At 39.7% G+C, this 24145-nt stretch overlaps 2 long non-coding RNA genes across 3 annotated transcripts in view; one reads left to right on the top strand and one right to left on the bottom strand.

Annotated features, from left to right (window-relative positions):
- LOC125617471 overlaps positions 1 to 24145 on the top strand; it is a 94939-nt gene that overhangs the window by 5083 nt on the left and 65711 nt on the right. The window lies entirely within an intron of this gene.
- LOC125617472 lies at positions 365 to 4721 on the bottom strand. The gene is made up of 3 exons (XR_007348499.1): positions 4399 to 4721; positions 3791 to 3900; positions 365 to 3042 (listed from the first exon to the last, which is right to left on the bottom strand). It is a non-coding gene; the product is annotated as an uncharacterized LOC125617472 (long non-coding RNA).

The following is a 24145-nucleotide window of genomic DNA, read 5'->3' as shown; positions in this document are numbered from 1 at the left end:
TTGAGCTGACAGGATATTTTGGAGATATTGCAAAAAGCCATTTGGGAATTTTAGCCTATAGTTGAGGAGAAACTCTGAGTAAGAGAGGTAGGCTTGAGAGACATTTGGAAAGAGGTAATGGTTGAAGATATTGAAGGACATTGGGTAGAATAGAGAAAGAGGGAAAAATTAAAGACTGGGTATGCAGGACCTTAAAGAAATCCCCTTTTTAGTCTGGTGCGGTGATGCACACCCGTAATCCCCTGCAAGAGGATCGCAAAATCAAGGCCAGCCTCAGCAACTTAGTGAGGCACTGGGCAACTCAGACTCTGTCTCAAAATAAAAAATAAAAAAACATCTGGGGATATGGCTCAGTGGTCAAGTGCTCCTGGGTTCAATCCCAGTTACCAAAAAAGAAAGAAAGAAGGAAATCAATCAACCAATCAATCCATCCCATCTTTTATGGGCTTGGGTATAACTCAGTGATAGAACCTTTGTATAGCTTGTTCAAGGCCTTCGGTTCCATCCCCAGCACCAAAAAGACAAAAAACAAACAAACAAAAAAATCCCACCTTTCAGGTGAGTGAACACAAAGCCCAAAGAACAAATGAAGAGATTTTTCAAGAAGGAAAAGGTAGTCACACTCAAACATTGTTTTGGCTGTAGTTTTCATGGAAAGGTAACTTGAAAGTTGATAGACGCAGTGGCACAAAGGGACCAAGAGTGATATGACATGGATTTCCAGGGAGAAGAGATTGTTGAGGAGGTAGAAGAAAAAGCAAGGATGATCTAGGGTGAAGGACAATGAGAATGTGTCCCCCTTCTTCAATTCTAGGAGAAATGAGAAAGGAAGCCAACAATGCCCCAGAAAGTAAAATGCTAAGCTAAAGAGAATGTCAGGTTTTCAGGAGTGGAAGGAAACGGAAGGGAAGGAAAGAGTGAAAGTGTTCTGGGGAAGGGTCCAAAGTGCAAGGAATTGATTGGCAATGGACCGAGAGTTCTCAAGGTCCCAGTGGAAAGACTTAGCCAGTCAGTACATTTTTATTGTGTCAAGTCAGCCTGACATTAGGGCACATCTCATCAGCTATATCTATGGCAGATACGTAAATTAGAGGTTAGTTAACTTTATCATAGTTTACCCTGTTTCCTAAAAATAAATATTGACTGGTTGTTATCATTCCATTGTTCTGATTTTCGTTAGTTCTGAGAACTGTTCTCCTCTCACTGTCTTTAAATGGACTCGTGTTTTGTATGTTCATTCTAAACAATGCCCACAAAATTACTAGTTTATACAATTTATATTGAAATGTTGTAAATTAAATACACAACTTAAAATACAAAAGGTTTGTATAGGTAGAGGGTGGGATCTCTTAACTGACGTCAGAATCCAAATCTTATCTCCAGTCCTACCTCTGTGACCGAAGAACTTACTAATCTGAGTCTCAGTTTTCTCTTAGGTAAAATAAGGACACTGTTGGATATACTTTGGCCCACTATTGTCTTCTTTCTCCCCCCAAATTTTAAATATCTCTACCCATCTTGTAATAGAACTTATTTGTCACTTGTCAAATTCTACTTTAAATTTTCATTCAAGGAAAATTACTTAGCACTCATTTTGTGCCACATCCTGAAGGTACATGATGTTGAAGACCCAGGAATTCATAGCCTGCCTCAGAAGGTAGTGACAGGCATTCGGCCACTGTAGCAGATAGGGTCTTTAGTGTAAACTCCAGAGAACAGCGATGATCATAGGGAAGTCCTGCCAGATGTTATGACTCTTGAATCAAGCCTCAGAGAATGAGTCAGAGTCAATCATATAGATATGGAGGATAGGATTTGAGGCAAGGGAGCAGAAAGGGAATGGAAGTGCCCTGTGTTTGAGGGCACAGTGCGCTCATAAATCTCTAAGTAGTTACCAGTGGCTGGAGAATAGGGCAGGGAGAAAGATCAGAGCAGGAGACTTTGGATTATGAGGAGCCTTACATGCCATATTAGAAACACAGATGATACACATGGTATGGGGTTAGAGGCACAGGCTCTAGAACTTTATGGAGTTCAAATCCTGCTACCTAATAGCTGGTATTCTTGGGTAAGAAACATAATTATCTACATTTTAGTTTCCTCATCTGTAGCACGGAGATAATATTAGCACTTGTATATAAAATACTTGAAACAATGCCCAGCACATAGTAAGTACTATAAAATGATAGTTATTGATAATGGAAGGCCATTGAAGTATACAATTGGGGAGTAGCTTGGTCAGATTTGATTCTTAGAAAGATGACTTTGAGAGGAGTATAAGGGATGAACTGGAGGACCATGAAAGGTGAAGTCAAAAATGAGGAAATTACCATCATTCTACTGCAAAGTAATGAGAATGTTAGAGATGCTCATGGAGGAGGAGGCAGATATGAAATCAATTAAGAAGAAGCCATTGTAAGTCTTGAAAGGCCATCAGATGGAAGATAGGATTGGGGGTGAAGGAGAAAGAGGAGTTAACACCCACTGTACTATTGTGAGCACATGGCTTTCTATTTGTGACATTAACTAAAATAAGAAAACTGGGGGGTTTGGAGTCAGGTGGTCCTGGGAGCCAATCTTGCATTTATTCAATCAACCATGGAACCTTTTCGAAGTATTTGATCAGGTTGAAGCTTAGTGTCTTCCTCTCTAAAATGGAGAGGAGTAAATTGACCTTGCAAAGCTGTAAGAGTGGAAATGTGGTCCACTAGGAAATGTGCCCCAATGGTGCCTGACACTCACACTGGAGGTGCTCATTGAATTGGTGTGATGGTGATGGTTTGGGTCTGAAGGTGCTACATTCCAGGTGCTGGGGAATATTCCTATGGACAAAATATCTTTCCAAATAGAAAAGGCATCTTTAGTTTTGTCTCTTGAAGCACTTATGAAGAGTTATACCTTCAACATAGAAGCCATCGGGACACCCTGATCTTGATCTGCTGTCTCCCTTCTTAGAGCCCAGGGCTGTTGCTGTGTTCAACACCAGGGCTTACCTGGATTCACCGATGAGTAAGAAGCCACTTAGATTTGGACAAGTGGAGGCTGGAGAAGGTCAGGAGCAGGAGAGAAGGATCAGTACTCTGAAGAATGATAATTCAGTAAATAGAAGTCATGTCCCTATCTGTAGATCAGACTCAAGGTGACTGATTAGCCTTTTCAGCAGTTATATATCCTCCCTGGTCAAGATCTCAGTTCACATTTCAAATATCACCCTGAAAAGTTTCAAGAAAAACAGTCTCTTCTTCACTCTGGAGGACAGAGGAAAATCAGGCACAGTGCCTCATATCAGCAGAGCAAATTATTGTCATACTTATCCCCATGTGTAGAAACGTTCTAATCTTTGAGTGTGTCCCCTTGATTGAAGAAATTACTAATGTCAAATGAAATTCACTGCTGGGCACAGTGGTGCATGCATATAATCCCAGCAACTCAGGAGGCTGATAGAACATTCGGGTTCAATCCACAGTCTCTCCCACAGTCTCTCTCTCTCTCTCTCTCTCTCTCTCTCACACACACACACACACACACACACACACACACACACAAATACAGTCTGTCATGCTCTCTCAACAATTTGTCATCTGTTGAATTGGATTTAGGGAATTACACAAAGCTCCATTCCCAGTTGGTGCTCAGTTTGTCCTTCATTTCAAACAAGGGTGGAAATGCTTTTGTGGGCTGCCTGGCTAATCAGATAAAATCTTCTGAGACCAAATCTAAAAGGAAGTTTCTCAGGCAGGGAAAAAAAAAAAAAAAAAAGCTTTACTATAAACAGTCTAGGAGTCTGTACCTGGTCTGAACTTTCCTTTGACTCCTGGCTTGAATGTTGCCTCTGGACCAACACCAGCCACTGCTCTGACTTATCTCTGAAGTACAAAGAAGGTCTTCATTGCCTGAATTCTAGAGAAGAAAAGGGAAAGTGATATAGCCTCTTTATAGCATCAAGGAGCTGGATTTCAACATGCAAAGAATTGATCTGTTTTCCTTTTATTTTGAATATCAATAATAGCTATTGTAAAGCCAAACCAATATTAATCAACAATATTTAATTATAAACTAGTTTCAAATGGAAAACTACCTGACCATTATTGGCATCTATAACAAACTATGTCATTTCATACATGTCATCACATTTAATTATATTAATCTTCACAACAAATGAGTGAGGTAGTCCTAATCTTATTTTAGAAATGAAGAAACTGAGATTCAAGGTCACTCAGTTAATATTTTGCTCTAACAGTAATCAGTTTCCAAAACCAAGGATATGTCCTTTTCTCAGACCAACGTCCTTGTCCTTGTCTGGCTTTTGAGCATGTTGGTCTTTGACTTTTTCCAAGCCCACCTCCCCCAGCACCCTGACACCCTGGATTCAATTCAGCCCTTCCTGACCATGTTTACCTTCTCCTTCTCCTTCTCCTCCAATTATGGGTGCCTGGTTCCCCATCTAGAGATCAGTTGCAGTTTTCTTTGGAAAATATTGCCTTTTGTGTGTGTAAAGTGTGTGTGTGTGTGTGTGTGTGTGTACTATGGAAAGAAATGGTTATTTTGTCATCTCCTAATAATCCAGGCACAGTAGGGAGCATTTGCGAAACCACTCAAATCTGACATGTATTTAGTGCTACAGTCTCATCCCTGTTTGTAAAGAGGAAATAGAATGAGAGAGATCAGTAACTTGTTTTAAGGCCTCCAGGCTGAAAGGTAATTTCCAGCTGCAGTTCACACCCAGTTCTCTGACTGCAGCCCCCAGGCTCCTTCTCCAAGCTGGTGATTATTCACCGGGGTTGTGCAATACAGTCAACAGAGCTTATCCAGTATTTGGACGCTATCCCAGAGATTCTGATGCAATTATGTTTTTATAATCATCGTAGTTATATTACTGTCCCCTTATCCCCTTTGTTAAGACATAAAATAAAAGGACCAAACACAATCTAATTTGATTTTTCCATTGTATCTACTTTGGGAACTTGGGCCCTAAAACTAGACTATGATTTGCATTCAAGACGATTTGTCTCAACTGCCATAGATTAACCCTAGGAATGTGTGTGCTCCCTACAACTGGAAGCATGTATACAACGACTCAGAGGTACCAAAGTAGAAGCCACATCACAAATTCAGCTCCTCTGCTCACCGTGTGAAAAGACTCCTTAAAACAAACAAACAAAAACCAAAAATGCCTTTTGAGGATTTTTTTCCCCTCAAGTTATTTTGCATTGCTTTCTTTGGGAACCTTTTGTTATAAGTTACACCATTTTCAGTGATTTCTTTGTTGATCATCACCTCATGTACTATTTCACCTTTCTTTAGGCCAAGATGTGCACACTTTTAAAAAAATTTTTTTAATTTTACTTATTCTAATTTGTTATATATGACAGCAGTTTTTATTTTATTTCTTGCTTCTATTTTACTCTAAGGATTTTGCTAATTATATTCACTTTTTCCTTTTGTCTCAGAAATTCTTGTTCACAAAGAAACCTATCATGTGCCGTTAATTATCTACATTTAAAATCAATCTTTATTTCAATACCATTGACCTATTAATAAGAACTATAGTCTTTGACCAATTTCATTTTTGTGAATCTAGATTTTTCACTGCAAATCAGGAATAGTAACATCTATCAATTGGGATTTACACAAAATTTATTTACTTCACAATATTTATGTTTTATTTGTTTAATGTGTCCTTTCTGCTGAACTATAGTTTCTTCTAAGTATCAAATTTTGATTGCACACTCTATACCTGGAATTGTGATGGGATTTTAGTAGGTGCTCAGTAAATATTGGTGAAATGTTGACTACTGAGTGGGCTTGAGAATCAGCCTTGTGTGGTTCTGTACCACTTGTGAGCTGTGTGACCTTGAGAAAGCTGTTCAACTTCATTATTAAATACCTCATCTGATTGTGAAGATTAAATATGCAGTGTATAAAGAAATCAGCTTAATGCTTGGCACATGGAAGAACCTTATTATTACTATTAGAAATGGGGTGTTTCTTAGAAATATTGATTTTCACAATAATATTAATGGGAACTGGAAGTACATTGCACAGTTAAGAGTTAATAGCCTCAGCTGGGCACGGTGGCACACACCTGGTAATCCCAGCAACTCCGGAGCCTGAGGCAGGAGGATTATGAGTTCAAAGCCAGCCTCAGCAGTGGCGAGGCACTAAGCAACTCTGTTAGACCCCGTCTCTAAATAAAATACAAAAAAGGGCTGGGGATGTGGCTCAGTGGTCGAGTGCCCCTGAGTTCAATTCTGGTACCAAAATAAATAAATAAATAGTTAATAGTCTCAAAAAATTAATTGCAATTGAAAGCTAAAGATATGGTTCAGTGGTACAGTGCTAGTCTAGTGTGCATGAAGGCCCTGGGTTCCATACCTAGCATCGCAAAAATAAATACATCAATCAATCAATCAATCAATAATTGCAGTTGAGCTCCAGTGAGGAAAGTAATGAAGTAGATGTTTTACTTGCCTTTTCCTTTGCTTTCTCCTGTTAAAGATTTTCTATTTATGAAATAGGTAAATCCAATTCATGCTGAGGCATTAAAGACTTCAGGAGTTATTCTTACGGTTAATATTTTTATTTTAAAAGAGGATCTGAAGTAAGACTTATTGGTACACTCAAGACCTGTGGGTTTGACTGTATATAAATAATACCCTCTTTTTCTATTACTGGAGATTGACCCCAGGGATGCTGTACCACTGAGCTACATCTATAATCCTTTTTATTATTTTGAAACAAGTTCACCCCAAGTGGCTGAGTCTGGGCTTGACTCTGTGGTCCTCCTGCCTCAGCATCCTGAGATCCTGGGATTACAGGCATGCACCACCAGGCTGGGCTTAAATAAGAAATTATGAACAAATTTTAAACTCTAGTTTACACATGCTGCAGAGTTTGGGGGGTAAAGTGGACTGATATCAGCAACTCACACTGAAATGAATCAAAAATATCATTCAAGAATGAATGAAGAATGCCTAGATATGTAATAAAGGGAATATAGCAAAAATGCTTATTGAAGCATCTACAGGTTAGAGGTGTCCACTGTATGGTGTTCCATTCGGTAGGGACTATTAGGAACAAGTGACCATTTGGTACATTGTTATGAACAAAGTTGAATTTTGGACATGTCTTTGGAAAGGTATGCTAACTTTGGTTAAAGCCATATATATATATATATATATTGGTGTATGTGTGTGTGTAAAGGCAGAATGTGATAATTTTGAGAATTGTGTGCCATCAGTTAGCATGGTTTGGAAATTTGGTTATAGGGCTGAAGTGTAGCTGAGTTGTAGAGTGCTTACTTAGCATGTGAGAGGGCCTGAGTTCAGTCCCTAAAACTGCAATACTGCAGTTTTTCCTTTTTTTTTTTTTTTTGGCAAAGGCAATATGATTGATAAAGATAGGTTTTAGGTTTATGTACATATAAATAATCAAGAATTATTTTAATCTAAGGAAACATAAATAGTTTCTCTTGGTTATAAGGGCTGCTAATAGAGTGCAGAAAAACTTCAGAAGAAAGACAGAAAGGAATACCTGTGGTATCATGCATAGAACAAAAGGGCCATGTTATCATCATTAGCTTGTTAAAGTGCCAATTATAAGGTTCATTTATTTGACTTTTTCCTCTGTTTGTACAAATAGAAATACCCTCCAGTGTTTTTAAAAGTGGGTGTATTAAATATCAACACTGAAAACTGGATTGGCCAGGAAATAACACACATTAAACAAACAAAAAGTACAGAATGAACAGGATCAGGGGAGAGAGTAAGAGAGAGTAATGTGGCAACCTGCAGGAATCCTGGTGAGGGAAAAAGTACCTAAATCAAAATCACGGCTAAGACCGGCCAGTCACATGGGGAAGACAGCAATTAAAACTCCCAGCTTTACCATATGTCTGAGAAATGGAACCAGCTTTCTATTGGGCTACTTTGACAACTTGTGAAATTCCCAGGGTTTCTAACAACAGTTCCCCAGGCCTGGACTTTAGGGAGGTTGTGCATGGAAAGACTGTGCTACTCCATACTATGAAGTGCTCAGGGAACTTCTAGCAAGACACATCTCTGTGTGTGCGACAAAAGGAGCTCTCTGTGGGGATGAATTACAAAAGTGTCCCTTCTTCTGGGATGCCACAAGATTTGGGAAGGGGAATGGTGGCTAGATTTCCGCCCCTGCTCCCTTTCAGCTGGTCCATTTGCCAAGTGCATAAGCGGCCCCAAAGAGCTTCTTACCTACTTAATGTAGGTGTGTCCCTTTTTCACAGGCATGAGGAAGTTAAGTCTTAGGAGCCTAAACTGTCTTACTTAAGGCTATAACCTAAGCAGTATTAGGAGGCAAACTATTCACAGAGTTGGCCTTCATCAGGCACAGATGTCTAGACACCTACTACATGCAAATATTCTGCCAGGTATCAGGGTGTGGGCAACATAGATGCCAGGATGTTTCTAATCTGGTTTGAGAGGTGGGCAGGCCATGCTCTGTGCAGACCCCGTGCAAGCTAGGGTGTGTCATGGGAGCTCACAGGAGGGATGACAAGTCAGTCTTTTCTGGCACAGTCAAAAGAAGTGGAGCTAAGAAGGTACGATCTGAGATGAGTGGAGAATGGGTAGAGCTTAGAAAACCAGAGAGGATCAGGTAAGATGCAAGGGGGAGAAAACAGTGTGAGCAAAAGGGATAGAGAAAGGTGTCACCTTGGTGACCCCAGTCTCTCCAGGGCAACTGTTCTCTATTCACATGGCCCCTCTTTGCTGCAGCCTCGCTCTAGACCTACAACACTCTGGTCGACAGAACTTCCCCAGGCCACATCTCATGCATCCCAGGCCTTCCTTCTCAAGGCCACACTCTTGGTCATTTAAGAGAGTATGGGGTTTACTACACATTACCTACCTACTTGACACTTACACAATTTAATGAGGAACTTCTCGACAGACTGTCATAAAATATTTCTAAAATGTTTGGAATTCTCCACTCATCTCAGGGCAGAAAGAATTTATATTTGGTATCTATTGCTGTGCAATTTCCCCCTAAACCTAGCAGCTTTAAATACCAAACATTTATTACCTCATAGTTTCTGAAGCTCAGGAATTCAGGAGCCACTTGGCTGGGTCAGTCTAGCTCAGAGTTGCTCATAAAGTTGTAGACAAGATATTGGCCTGGATTGTGTTATCTGAAGTTTGAGTGAGGCTGAAGAATCTGTTATCTAGTCACTCATGTGGCTTTGATGGGTCTCAGTTCCAGAAATCACCAGTCTCTTTACAGGTGAGTTTCCTGAAGCTGGCTTCTATCCTAGTGAGTGATCTGAGAAAGAGCAAACAGAAAGCGCAGTACCTGTTATGACTTAGCCCTTGACAAACCATCACTTCGTTATACTGTGGTCACTCTGACCATGTTTAATTCAGTATATAAGGGAACCATCAAAGGAATGAATACCAGAAGAACTGCTCCCAGACTTATACATTTGAGTTCATACACTGGGGAGACTAGAGCTTTCAAAACGTTTATCACAGGTGATAATAGTGAATGGGATGTCCTCAAAACATATCTTTAAAATACTATAAAGGGGCTGGGACACAGCTCAGGGGTAAAATGCTTGACTTGCATACTCAATGCCTTGGATTCCCTCCCCTGCACCACAAAACAAGACAAAAATCCACCTGAAAATTCTGAGTGAAATATTTTTAAAAGCCTTTACAAATGCATGATGATACAGGCAGGAAAATAAGAGTAAAACAAACTAACAAGCAAGGAAGCACGAATCCAGAGAGGTAAGTCGGTGATAAACTGAAGGCTTCTCTGCGGTTATCCGTCTACCCCCCCAGGGAACCACCCCCCCAGGGAACCACCCCCCCAAATTGGTTTTACTATCCACACACCAGACAGGACACAAAATATTAAGGGATGTGGGGAGTCAGCTTGGAGGCTTTCTTATAAATTATAAATCATCTATATCCCGAAAAACATTTCTTAGTGACAGTTTACACCAGGACTTTTTGAAGTTTCCTTTCCCCATTGAAAGAAAGGAAACTTCCCTATCTCCATCCTGCCTCTAGATGTGGAGGAAGAATCTGAGGATTTATAACCAGAGGTCAGCTTTGTGTGTGCTTGCAGCCACATTTATGCTGTCAGTGTGATTTGAAAAACCATAGCTAATAATTTGTTTTAATATGGCACAGAACTGGGAGTATTCTCAGCCTAAAGACAAATGTGAATCCTCATGAAGGAACCACTGTTAACCTAAGACGCACAGATTCCCAGATAGAAAATTCCACTGAACTGGAACTCACTTAAAGAAAGTACCACGGTACATTTGAGGAAAAATGGCATGTTGAGAAAGAATCAGCAGAAGCCAACAGCCAGCATGCACGGCCTGGCAAATACTGCACACATTCAATTATTGATGATGGAATAAATTTAAGCACCTTTAATATGCTTAACACAGAAAAAATTTTTTATCAAATGGTAGTGTGAAAAACAAGAGACTTGAAAATGATTATGCCTGTCAGATGACCAAATAAAACCTCTACAAATGAAAATTAAAATTATTAAAAGTAAACAATTTATATTTAAAGGGTTATGCAAATACCCACATGGTATATCTTGGCTCATAAAACCTAATGTATTTATTATCCAGCCCTTTATAGAAAATCTTTGCTGACCTCTGCTTCAGAGGCTCTTGCTCAGCCTGGGGTTGAGATGCAGGAGAAGCCAGGCAACGGGCTGGCCACTGCAGACCAGGAGGCATGAGGGATGGAAAGAAGGAAGACTCTTGGACATGTCTTGGCCTCATAAAAGAAAGGAGGCTGGTTTTATGGTGTCTATTAAATACAGCCAGATGGACTCCTCAAATGACCCCCGAGGATCATTGGAGAGGCCTTGGCTTCTCAACTTTTATTACCAGGGGAAATAAATCTTAATTGTTCCTGAGCTTTAAGAGTTTAATGCATTATTATAGTGATGCCACATCAATGTTTATAGCAACCCAATTCACAATAGCTAAGCTATGGAACCAACCTAGGTGCCCTTCAACAGATATAAAGAAAATGTGATACATATACACTATGGTATGTTACTCAGCAGTAAAGAAGAATAAAATATGGCATTTGCTGGTAAATGGATGAAACTGGAGACTATTATGCTAAGTAAAATAAGCCAATCCTCCAACACCAAAGGCTGAATGTTCTCTCTGATATGTGGATGTTAACACAGAATAAAGGGGGATAGGGAAGAGGGAAAACTAGAAGTTTACTGGATTAGACAAAGGGGAATGAAGGGAAGGTGGGGGATGGGAATAGGAAAGACAGTAGAATGAATTGGACATACCATTCCTATGTTTACTGTGTAATTACACATCATGTACAACCACAAGAATGGGGAGTTATACTCCATGTATGTATAATATGTCAAAATACATTCTATTGCAATGTATAACTTAACAGAATAAAAAAAAGGAGTTTAACGCATGAATATAGGAAGATCATCTGGGGCAGAAAGATATAGGTCAATTTTTGTAATTATTATGCAATACGGATGGCATTCTGCAAAGATAGCAAATTAAGAGGAGTAAGGAGGAGAAAGGAGATTTTTTTTTTTTTTTTGTCTAAATCAAGTACCTCAGCTGAATACCTCCACATATTTTCTGATTGCCAGAGGTGGATTAAGGTCAAGTGCTTCTTTGTGACCAGTGTCTGTGCTAAGATGGGCCCCAAAACTGTGTTCCTTGAGCACCAAGGGCTGACCCACGTTTTCCCTGGGAGGTGTGAGGGAGGGGAGCTCCCAAGGGTATAAGTTGTGAGAACCAACATACAAGGTGATTTGGAGAAAACAAGGCAAAAGGCTAACCAAGCTCTGGGATCTCCTTTTCAAGACAGAAAACACACCTGATGTCTTCCAAGCCTCCCTGAGAATGTGTGCTCATCTTTTTCCTATTGTTCAGAATGAGTCAACAAGGACTGACACCCAGAAGAAGGAGCCAGGCTATAAGGAAATTTCTGAGTCTCTAGGATATGCTAAGTGCTTTACACATCTATGATCTTCACAATAATCTCCCAGAGTAGTTATTAGCCTCCCCACTTTGCAGATGAAGAAACTGAGGACCAGAGAGGAGCATTAAGAAACGTGTCTTAGGAAATAAAATAAGTTAGCGATGAATTTGAGCAGATGTCATTCCAAAACCCAACCCAACTCTTCCCTCCTGCCTCCCACAGGCAACTGCAGCCAAGAGCCACAGGGAGAAGCAACACTATTCCTTTGTCAAGAATAGGAAGAAAAACTGAAAATCAAGCTCTGAGGCCCTAACTCTCCATTTCTTGCCAGATGCCCCAGTGGCCTACTACTGTGACTCTTCCTGTCTGATGGGTTAGCTGTATTCTCAGTATTACAAATGAATGGAATGACCAAAAATAAAATTAAAAAATGTAAAGTATTCTGTTATCACAAAGTTGCTATGGAAATATTTATATGTTGGGAGTGGAGAGGTAGAGAATGAATGGTCTATCTAGATTTGGAGAGATAGAGAATGAATGGTCTATCTAGATTTGCTGCTGGGCTAGAGACATCAAGCTATTCGGTTCAGAAAAAGCCAAGATAAACCATCTCTGAAGCCAAAAGGGTTGATGCCCTGCACTGACTAGAGGAAGGTGCCCAAGGGCATAGAAAGTGGATCAACCTGACAACTCTTGAGTAGCATCTGCAGCTGGGAGGTCAATGTGTGGTCACAGACTCTATTGATTCATGATTGTCTTGGAAAGCAGGACTAGTTCTCCATCTTCTGCTCAAGGAAGCAAAGCTCCCATGAGAATTTAGAGGTGGGTCCAGGGAAGAGAGAAGAGCATTGTGATGGTGGATTTTATGTGCCACTTTGTCCATGGAATGCCTAGATATATAAAGAAACAGTATTCTGGGTGTCTGTGAGGATGTTTCCAGATAAGACTGACATTTGAGTTCATAGACTTAACAGAGCAGATTGCCCTCCCTGATGTGGGTGGGCCTCATCCAATTAATTGAAAACCTAAGGAGAACCAAAAGGTGGAGTAAGGGAAAATCTCTTCTCTCTGACTGACTCTTGTTGAGCTGGGACATGAGTTTTATGAAGCCTTCAAACTAGTACTTGGACTGAAATTAATATGACAGGCTCCCCCAGTTCTTGAATTAGCATTTGGACTGGAAATTACATCATCGGCTCTCTTGGATGTCAAACCTTTAGACTTGGATTGGAACCCATTGGCTCTCTTGGGCTTACAGCTTGATGATGGCATATCATAGGACATCTCGGCCTTCGCACCCATCTGAGTCAATTACATACACACACACACACACACACACACACACACGTATATGTATCATCTATCTATTCATCCACATCTATTGATTTATCTATCTACCTATCAATCAAACATCCATCCCTTCATCCATTTCTCTGAAGAGCCCTGACTATCCAAAGTAATACAAACATCTTCCTTCTACTAACTTCTCTTCACTTTGAGGCCTCCACATGAAAGTTGTGGATAGAGACAGCTTTAGGAAATAACAGGAACAAATCTTTTTTTAAAATATTTTTTGTTTATTCTAATTAATAATAGGTGACAGTAGAACACATTTTGACACATCATACATACATGGAGTATAGCTTCTCATTCGTCTGGTTGTACGTGATAGTTACCCAGGTCATGTAATCAATATATATAATCATATATTCATATAGGGTAATAATATCTGATTCATTCTACTATCATTCCTACCCCATGTCCCCTTCACATCCTTCACTCCCCTCTAGTCCAAAATACCTCTATTCTCCCCGCCTCACTTATTGTGAATTAGTATCCACATATCAGAGAAAATATTCAGATTTTGTTCTCTGGGATTGGCTTATTTTGCTTAGCATAATATTTAGCATAATATTTGCTTAGCATAATATTCTCCAGCTCCATCCATTTACCTGCAAATGCCATAATTTCATTCTTCTTTTAAGGCTGAGTAATAATATATATATAACAGTTTCTTTATCCATTCATCTGTTGAAAGGCATCTAAGTTGGTTCCATAGTTCACCTATTGTGAATTGAGCTGCTATAAACATTGAAGTGGCTGCATCACTGTAGTTTGCTGATTTTTGCTGATTTTAAGTCTTTGAAGTATAAACCTAGAAGTGGGATGACTGCGTCAAATGCTGGTTCCATTCTAGGTTTGCTTAGGAATCTCCATACTGCATTCCAGAGTGGTTGCAGTCCCACCAGCAATGTATGAGTTTATTTTCCCCCACATCCCAAGAGCAACTCTTGAATGCCACAAATAGTTTAAGGGCTGGCAATCTTTTTTTCAATCTACAAAATGTTTTATTTACTACCTCTACTTTTAACAATGTCTGCACACTTCTAACCATGTAGAAAGATTAGATGTCTCAAATAAGGACTTAAGTTGTTCACTATGTGCAGAGTAGTCCTGAATAAGCTACACACATGTAGCAATGGTTATATCTGAAAGTGCCTTCTAACTGGGAACATTCTGGTTTATAATCCCTTATTTTGTCCATTTCCTTCTCTCTTGTATCACATGTGAGACAGGCATGTGTGTCACTCAGATGTGTTACCATTTCACTTCCAAAAGTCCTTTACAGAAGACTGCTTTTCTATGAATTTTAACACAAAGTATACAAAATGTGTTAGTTTACTAACTACCTTTGTCACATATTGTTAGTCTCTTTAATATCTAGAGACTAGATGTTATAAGATTAGGACTCCTAATCCAATATTTACATAACATGTATATAGTACAGAAAAGTTAAATGAAATGCATGTAAACATACAGGGCAATGGGAAAGTTGAAAAGTTCTAGAACAGTCTAACAAAGCACCTTTTGCAACTCCCTTCCTACCTCCCTCAACCCAATGAACAAGTATGGTTGGGATACTGTCAGAGGTGGCTTAAGGATTCCAAACACAGCCTTTCCCATAAGCTTTTAAAAGCTATTCATGAAAGTTTTATTCTACTACTACTACTTTTGAGTATAGCAAGCATTTCTAAATCTCTAGAAGGACTAATATTTCTTACATGAATTTGTCTTCTATGCACACAGCACTAGTAAATAAATTTGCTCCTGTAGCCATGGTTATAATGTGGGGGATCTTCTAATACGACCATTTAGGCCTTGAACCTTTCCCTCCTCACTTCTTTCTCTCTGCCTTCAGTCCAGTGGATAAGTACAGGCATACATAATGCTTAGAGATGGTTGAACAAATTCATATCCAAAAGTCAGTTACAGAGGACAAGAGCTGGCAATTTCATGATAAGTGGGCTGGAAACAATGGACACAGGGTCAACTTTGTGGACATGTGCCAGTGCATTGACATAGGCCTCTGCACTCAGTATGGTCCACACTTGGTTTAATGATCTGTAATCTTGAAATTCTTAGTAGATTTTGAATAAGGGGTGTCACATTTTCATGTTTCACTGACCTCCACAAATGATATAGCCAGTCTTGAATGAACAGATATGGCAGTGTCCCTTGGAGAAATGTTGGTGACTGAGATGGGAAGTGATAGCAGAACTGGGACCACATAAAAGCCTAGCCGGTGTCCCCCAACTCCTCCAAATATCCACCCTCCCTCACTATGACCATTAACCTTAGGAGCCAAGGGCTTCAATTTCTGCTTTAAACAGTTAGGTGAAGGCAAGTTGGAAAGCGCTGATTTCTGAAGCTGAAGAATCTTCCCATTGGAAAAAGGACTTTCCATTTCAGGCCCTCAGGCTAAATTTCATTACCCTTTGTTAACAAAGACCTTTCTCTCCAGGTCTGACTAAGAGGTTAAGTAATGTGAATAGTCTGGTAAGGCCTTCCTCCCCTTAGAGAGAAGATGATCTCCCAAGGCAATAGGTGATAGTGAAGTGCATTTTATTGGAGGGGGTTATCAGAGAGGAGCTGGGAGTAGGTTCTGAGTCTGCCTTTAATAGAGGTAGGACTGGACTTGGCCAAATTGGATTTTTAAGTACCAGATTACAGCTCACCAGCTTTCTTGGGCTGAGGATTTCAAACTGATTGTAGTCAGCATTCTAAGCATATTTTAACCTAAAGCATTTATTGAGCTTCTAGTAAGAGCTGGGATTTATTCTGCAATAATAAGCAACCCTAGACTGTCAGTGACTTGCAGCTACTAAGGTTTTTTTTCTCCCTTAGATCTCATGCCAAATATGGGCCAACAGAGAGTCTTGGGATGCTGGGTGACAGAGTAACCAACATCCCTAATGTTACTGCTTACTAATTTATTTGCCACTGAATAGATTTCTCGTATTTTCTCCTTTAACTTTTAGGCCTGAGCTCTGTGAATGGAAAGAAAAGAGTTGAGAAGGTAAAGTTATGACATTAGAATGGAAGACTTAGGTTGAAATACTACTGGATACATAATTTTTGATTTCCAACAGTATTTTATTTGTATATAAACACATCCTCCCATAGGTATTGAGGTTATAATTTCCATAACCCTATCAGAGTATGTAGCTCTGGCCATGTGGAATGAAATGGTTTTTTTTTAACTGGTGGTTCCCATCAAATGCAATCAAAATGATCCATTATTTTTTTGCACAATATCTGGGCTTACTCAAGTGTTTCTGCTAATTTGTTTAACTTTCCTTGATAATGTCTTCAAATCAATTGTTAACTGGACAACCTCAGGAATTACTTGAGCTTTACGTAGTTTTAGGAACAACTTAAAAGTCTTTCAGTCTTTTAGTGCAGGTAATTAGAAGATTATTACCCATTTTTCCTTCAGCCAGGTTGATTGTCTAATAAGTATGCACAATTAGTTTTTTTGTGTGGGGGGCAGGGTAGTGGGGATTGAACCCAGGGACACTTAACCACTGAGCCACATCGTCAGCACCTTCTTATTTATTTTTTTTGAGACAAGGTCTTAAGTTGCTTAGGGCCTCACTAACTTGCTGAAGCTGGTCTCGAACTTGCAATCCTGCTGCCTCAACTTCTTCTTTAGTAGGACTCCCTTTCACTAATTGATAGATGTGCATAGATCCTGTTGTCATTTTCTGGTTATCTGATGATTAGCAATTACTGTTCAATCCTTTAGTCAATAAAATTTTACACTCCTTCTTTTCTAGAAATTACATGTATAAAACACTAAACATGCAGTAGCATGGCATTGAGCAGTGCTCAATAACCATTAAGATAATTGTGAATAAGTACAATTGGAATTATACTTAGAAATGATCAACACGGACCACTAATTATTAGGATGGGTTTTTATAAGCTTCCCCATTTCTAGCACCTGTAAATTTGTTCTTCACAGAAATTGTGGAGTGAAACAAAGGGAGTCACACAGAACTTAGCCTGAGTTTGGGGAGACTATAGGAGCAAGAAAAAGTTCCTTGGGAAGTTGTTGAAAATGAAGACCCCATTCTGTCCCATTCCTCTTCCTTGTGAGTTGCCCACCTATTGGATAAAAGTATCTCCCAGGAAAATAATCATCCATTGATGTGGGTGAAGAAGTCTTTGAAGTCTTGGCAGATGCTTGGGGGAGTGTTTTGTTTTGCTTTTTAGCTGCCATAGCGTCCTTCCCCTTCTGAAATACCGTCCTATCATCCTGCGTATTAGTGAACTTAAGAGGTGATAGGAAAATGCTCCTACAGCCCGACAAAATAGACTTCCACCTTGTGACAAAAAGAGCAAAAGGACTACCTTTATTTCCCACTTCAAAGGCCTTGTATCTGGGACAAGAGCCCCATAGTCTTGCTTTGTCTAACTCCCCCACTTTGACCTAATTTGCAACCCCCTGCAGTCTCTTCTGCATACTTTCCCATGTGAAGTTATTTATCTTCCTTAACAGCCAACTTATTTGGAAAGGATGACCCCCCAAACTCTGTTGGTAATCTATTCCAGTCCTAAATTGCTATTGTAATCACAAGTTTCTAAAATAGCTTGTGTTTCTCCTGCAGCTGCAATCACCTCTCACTCTTCCTAAAAACCATTCCCTATCTTTTCATTGCTTTTGAGCTAAAGTGTCCCCTGTGGCCTTGGAGGCTGCACATGATCCAGACTCATTTTCAGCCTCTTGTACCACCCCCTCAGCCATTTTGCTCAAGACATATAAGCATATGTCTAGTGTATTTCCTCCTCTTGGAGGTACCTCCTCCTCCATCCCTAAGTAGTTCCTGTTCTTTCTCTTTCCACCTTAAATCCCACTTCTTCTGGGAACTCTTTCTTAACCTCCTAGACAGGATCAGACAGTAGTAATTGTATTGCTTGGGTAATCATTTGTTTAATGTCTGACTTTCTCTCGAAGCTGTAAGTTCTGTGAAGGCAAGGATCGCTCCTATCCTGTTCATTGCTGTGTGACCAGGTTTCTGCACAAGGCTTTGCTCACAATAGGTAATTACAATGCATTTTTAAAATGAATCACTGCCCAATCAACACTGTCATTGTTGGAGCTGAAGGGTGATGACGACTTTACTTATTTATGATCTACAACTTTAAAGGCTCCTCTGATATCAGTTTATTTTAAAAGTGGTTTTAGTTTGATATCATCAGATTTACATGTAGTTGTAAGAAATATTACAAATACCCTTTGTCCCATGTCTCCCAATTGGCAATGACTTGCATAACTCTAGCACAGTATCACAACCAGGAAATTGACCTTGATAGAATCTACCAATCCCACTCAGATTTCACTAATTTTACATACAGTCATTGTGTTTTTATGTATGCATATTTAATTTTATGTAATTTTATCATATGTATAAATTCATACGTCACCACTACAATTAAATACAGAACAGTTCCACCAGAAGGGTCACTTATAGCTTTTAGAGCCATAGCTGCCACCTTTCTTTTCCTCGTCATATTCTCTGACCACCAATAATAGTCTGATCTCTCAATCTATAATTTAAGTCATTTTAAGAATGTTGTATCAATTGAATCATAAGCATATAACATTTTGAGTGGGACATCTTCCCCTTAGCATGATTTCCTTGGTAACCAGCAAAGTTTTTGCATATATCAGTACTCTTTCTTTTATTGGTGAGTAGTATTCCATGGATGGATCACAGTTTATTTAGTCATTCCTTTATTGTAGGATGTTTGAGTTGTTTCTACTTTTTGGTCATTACAAATAAATCTGCTATGAACATTCACGTACATATTTTTGTGTGAACATAAGTTGTTATTTCTCTGGGATAAATGCCTAAAGAATACACTTGCTGGGTCATATGGTAAGCATATGTCTGGTTTTTTTTTATTTTAAAGAAATTACCAAACTGTTTTTAGAGTGGCTGTACCGTTTTATTTTCCCACTAACAGTTTTTGAGTGATCCAGTTTCTCCACATTCTTGCCAGCATTTGGTGGTATCTTTTTTTTTCCTATCCTGATAGCTGGGTAGTGCTTTATTATTATAGTTTTATTTTGCATTTCTGTAGAGGTTAATGGTCTTTTATATATTTCTTTGCCATCCATATATCCTACTCAGTGGAATGTGTTGTCTTTTTCCTAATTTTTGAATATTTTTAGACTGTTGAATTTTGAGAGTTCTTTATATATTCTAGATACTAGCAATCTCTAGTTTATCTCCTTCACCTTCAATTAAGAAGACAAGGTCAGAGAGGCAAAAAGACTTTGGCAGTCATTTAGTATCTGAGAAAGGAGGAACTGAAATCATTGCCTCCTGAATCACTATGCAATTCTTCCCCTCAACTCACCTCCCTGTCTGCCTGACTCAGCGACTACCCTCAATTTTGCCCAAACAATTTCAACAAACACAACACTCTTTTTCTGGCATGCACCCTTTTAGAGTTAGTTGTCTAAAGTTTGGACTCCTACATTTCTTGCCTGTAATAGATATCCCAGGTCACACTGAGAGAGGCTCTAATGGGTGCTGGGATTTGACTCCTAGATTCTCCATTAGCAACAAAAGAGTCCTTCCCCACAGCTGCAGAGAGTATTGTCCTTAGAGCTGTGAGTTGCCAGTCCTCTTCAGAATTATTCAAAGATGGCCTCCTCACCCAAATTCAAGACCTTGCCTGTTTCTGATGACTAGTTACCATGGTGTTAGAAAGGCGTGCTCAATTCTGCACAACTCTAGATAGATTCAGAACCGCCTGAAGTCTTACTGAGATTGTATCCCTGATTCCTTCTCTCTTCTGTAGGTATTAATTGCAAGAACAACCTGTAATACATTTCATGCATGCTACTTTCTATCTCGGAGTCTGCTATCTGGGAATGCAAGCTATGACACTTGGTGCTAGGAATGGCTGGAGAGACTTGAAGACGGGAATTGGGAGCTGGACTATTTGCCATGCAGTGGTTACTGAGGAATTCCACCAGTCACCAATCAGCAGTGCTTATCAAGACTCAGAAGTGGACTGGAAAAGTATTGTTGAAGAAAATGGTCTAGCAGGTGACATGTTTCCGGTCTTTGAGAAATAAGGGGAAATAAGATACTCTGAGGACAGTGAAATGGTGTGGCTGTTGCTAAGCACAATGGACAGTTATGAACTAGATAATGAAAGGCTGCAAAAGTTTCTTTAGCAATTAAAGACCAAGCGTGAAAGCTGGAGGGCTTCTTTGGTAGCTTATAAAGAGGCTCTCATCTTATGCAGCCTGAGGGCTGAGAAATTATGATTCATGATGTAATTGTAAGAGTGGCAGAACTCCAGAGAAGCCTAAGATCTCAAGTTAGGCAGGTCTGCAGTGCCAAGACCCTCACCTTGATTGGGAAAGAATTGGACCCTGATACTTGAGATAGGGCTAGATTGTGGCAACGAAAAAAACAAAAACAACAAAATTCAATTAACAACAACAATAACAAAAACCCTTGAATTTCAACGTATCCAAGCAGGGATCTGGTGGTGCCACTTAACCCTCACAGCCAGGTGCATAGAATTTATCATAAGGAGTGTCAAGGACCAAGGAGTAGCCAGGGATCTTCTATATCTTAAGGTCAGTGTCAGGAATAAATGCACAGTAGCCTTTATCTGCCTCAGGACATTTTCCTGTTCTGGGCCCCAATCAAAACTAGCAATCTTCAATGTACATGATAGAGTCTGAAGTAATATTCCTAGGTATGAAAAAATGCAGACTTCAATACCTCAGTAGGCCCACCAGGTAGTAAGCCTTGTTTTTTGTCCTGAGAGGTGCACAATAGAATAATTTGCCCTATCCTGCAGATATGTTCCCTTATACCATCATTTTTTTTTTTTTTTACTAATATGGGTTCCCTAAATATTTTATTTTTTCCTATCCTTTGAAGTGCATGGGGCTCCCAATGAACTAGCATTTCTTTCATCTGATGCAAATAGTCTAATTCAGTGGTGGGAAAATACTTCATATTCAGATTATGCCAAGTGACAAGGAATATTCATAGCACAGACTCCCATGATTCTGGAGCAAGACCATGTGATTGCTAGCAAATACTTGTATGTATTTCAAATAACAGCTTCTGGCATTCGAAGCTGAGCCGTGGTAGCAATGGAATGATCATGAGACACCAAATGAATACAGAGTCAGAACTTCATCAAGAGTGGGGTTCTGTCAGACCCACCAAGTCATAAATTTGGGCAGCAACCATCCATTGCAAGATGGAAGCACATGCCACCATGTAAGGGATGGAGCATAAGCAGGGGCAGAGGACATAAGCAGATGAATAAGCAAGTCCCTATGTCACTCCTATAAGCATTTGGGGATAGCTAACAGTCAGCTGATGAATGAGGTCAAAGTCTGATTCAAAGATGGAATGGCTTAATATGTGGGTTCAAATCATAATCCTAGCAGGGACTGAACATCTGGGGGAAGTATGGCTTCTGTTACATAATGGAGACAGGGAAAGCAATGTCACCCAACTATTCTTCCTGATACTCCTTTGGCCATTCTTGATGATAAATGGGCAAATGCAGTAGCCCCTGCCTGAGAAGGACAGGCTGACTGGGGACTGAGGTCACTCAGGGATGAAGAACTGGGTAATGCCAACTTCGGGCCACCAGAGCTAGCATAGGTGCTCGCCACGAGGGAGGACAATTTCCAGTGGTTGAAGAGGAATGGCATGATGGAAATCAGTTGTGACCCTGAAACCAGCTGTGATGGGCAGAGGTACAGCTTTTCCTACTAACACCTCTATTCTAAGTTCCCCAGGGAGACTCTCAACCCTTCCTCTACTCTCTTTCCCTGTGGAATCCTAGTGTAGATGCTTCTAGAACTTAAAGTAGTGGGTCCCCTCAGTAGAAAGGAGAAACTGTAGATGCTGTGACATAATGCTTGAATCCCTCTTAGTACTTGCTATGGTTTTCATATAGTTTGAATGTGTCCCCAAAATGTTCCTATGCTGGAAGCTTGGTTCCAGAATGGTGATAGAGCCTTAGGGAACTGGAGTCTAGTGGAAGGTGATCAGGTCATGGGGGCACCACCCTCAAAATAGGTTAATGCTGATCTTTCAAAGAGTATTGTGTTGGCAAGAATGGGTTTTTATAAAGAAAGTTCCCTTAGCTCCCTCTTTTGCTTCTTGTCTCATCACGTGACCTCTTTCTTGAATGAGCTCCCACCATTATGATACCGTCTGCCACAAGGCCCTCACTAGAGCCAACCAGGTGCTGGCACCATGTTCTTGAGTCTCCGGGAATGTGAGTGAAAGAAATCTCTTATCTTTACAAGTCGTCCAGTTTCAGGTATTTTATAATAGCAACACAAAACAGCCTAAGACAATACTGGAGGACTTATTTCTCTGTTGGTAGTGCTGTATGCAGAAACCTCAGCCTCAGTCCTGTGCAATATTTGCTCTGGCTAAAGAAATTGTCCTGCTCAAGGTCACATGCTTCCCTTCTGCTGCAGCCAACATCCAAAGACTGAAGGAAAATGCCATTGAAGCGTACTGGCTTATTAGTGATTTCTGGGATCTCTAAACAGAGCAAGTACTTTGCTTGGGGTAGTTTATTAGTACATTTCTGTTTATTGGAGTTGGAAGCTAGTAAGGATGACTTTAATACCAAAGTGAGGAGCCAAGTGGTTCAGCAGGGAAGCTTCCAGGTTTGGAGCAGGATTTAGTGATGATGTAGGTTGAGGTTAAGGAATTTAATGAGCAGGATTCTACCTACAAATAATGTTCACTTTTTCTCCTGAAACCTTTTCCCTTTTACAGTATATGCTATAAAACACAGTAAGTGAACATCATTTAATTTTGCTCACTCGTGTTTCATTTGTGATCATCTCTTCCCATCAAAGTACATAAGTTCTTTCAGAATAAGGACCAGTTTTTAAACAACTCTGTTTTCTATAGCACTGGACATCATGCTGTCTTAGAAGACACACATTTGCCAATCAGCTTATTTCTAACACAGCTAGTGGGTACAGTTTACCTTCTCCAATTCCTAGGTGTTGTGGCAAATCAGGTTTTCAGTTTTATTTGCTGAGTAGGTGTCATAGGGAAGAGCCCTGGGGGAGGAAGTTGCTACAGATGAAGGGAAAACAAATTATGATCCCAAAGGCAGCAATTCGGGAAAGAAATATCTCTTTCCTCTCTTAGTCTCTTTCAATCCTGTTTGAATTTCATCACAACAAATAAAAAAGATTTCTTTGTTCCCTTGCTGCATCTAGAATGAGTTTTGTTTGTTTAACAGAAACATCTCATGGTTCCTAGAATCCTGAGATCTTGGGCAGAACACACTCAAATGGGAAAAAAAAATAGTAAAAAAAGAAAAAGAAGACTCCTCCTTTCTTTCCCAGACTTTTGAAATTGATTTGATGCATAACATTTGGTTTTCATTATTGTTGTTTTAAAATTCTCATTTTATGCAAATTGGGATGACACTCAGGGAATTTTGGGGGCAGAACTCTGGAATTCCCTGTGCTTTCTGGTTGGAGGTTTTTCATTTATATTTCTCAAAAAACTTGCCTCCAAAAGTACAGTGTGATGGTGTGAGAATGCTTGCTTCACTTTGCTGCACATTTTCAGAACATGCGGGGCTGCGTGTTATTTTCTTGACACATTCTACCGGTGGTGTCATGGTAAGAAATATTGAAATGATGAGGTGAGGCTGTGCCTAAATCTTCAGGCTTGTCAACTAAGGAAATAATTTTCATAAATGATTAAATGAAATAAGCCAGTTGAGGAATAAACAATTAGCCTGTACCTTTCTCCAAAGCAAAATAAATACCCCAAAGCAAAAAAAAA

This window comes from Marmota marmota, unplaced genomic scaffold (assembly GCF_001458135.2).
Source record: "Marmota marmota marmota unplaced genomic scaffold, marMar, whole genome shotgun sequence".
In the NCBI taxonomy this organism is placed as follows: domain Eukaryota; kingdom Metazoa; phylum Chordata; class Mammalia; order Rodentia; family Sciuridae; genus Marmota; species Marmota marmota.
Note: the sequence above shows the minus strand (reverse complement) of the source record. Positions and strands in the feature narration are given on the sequence as shown.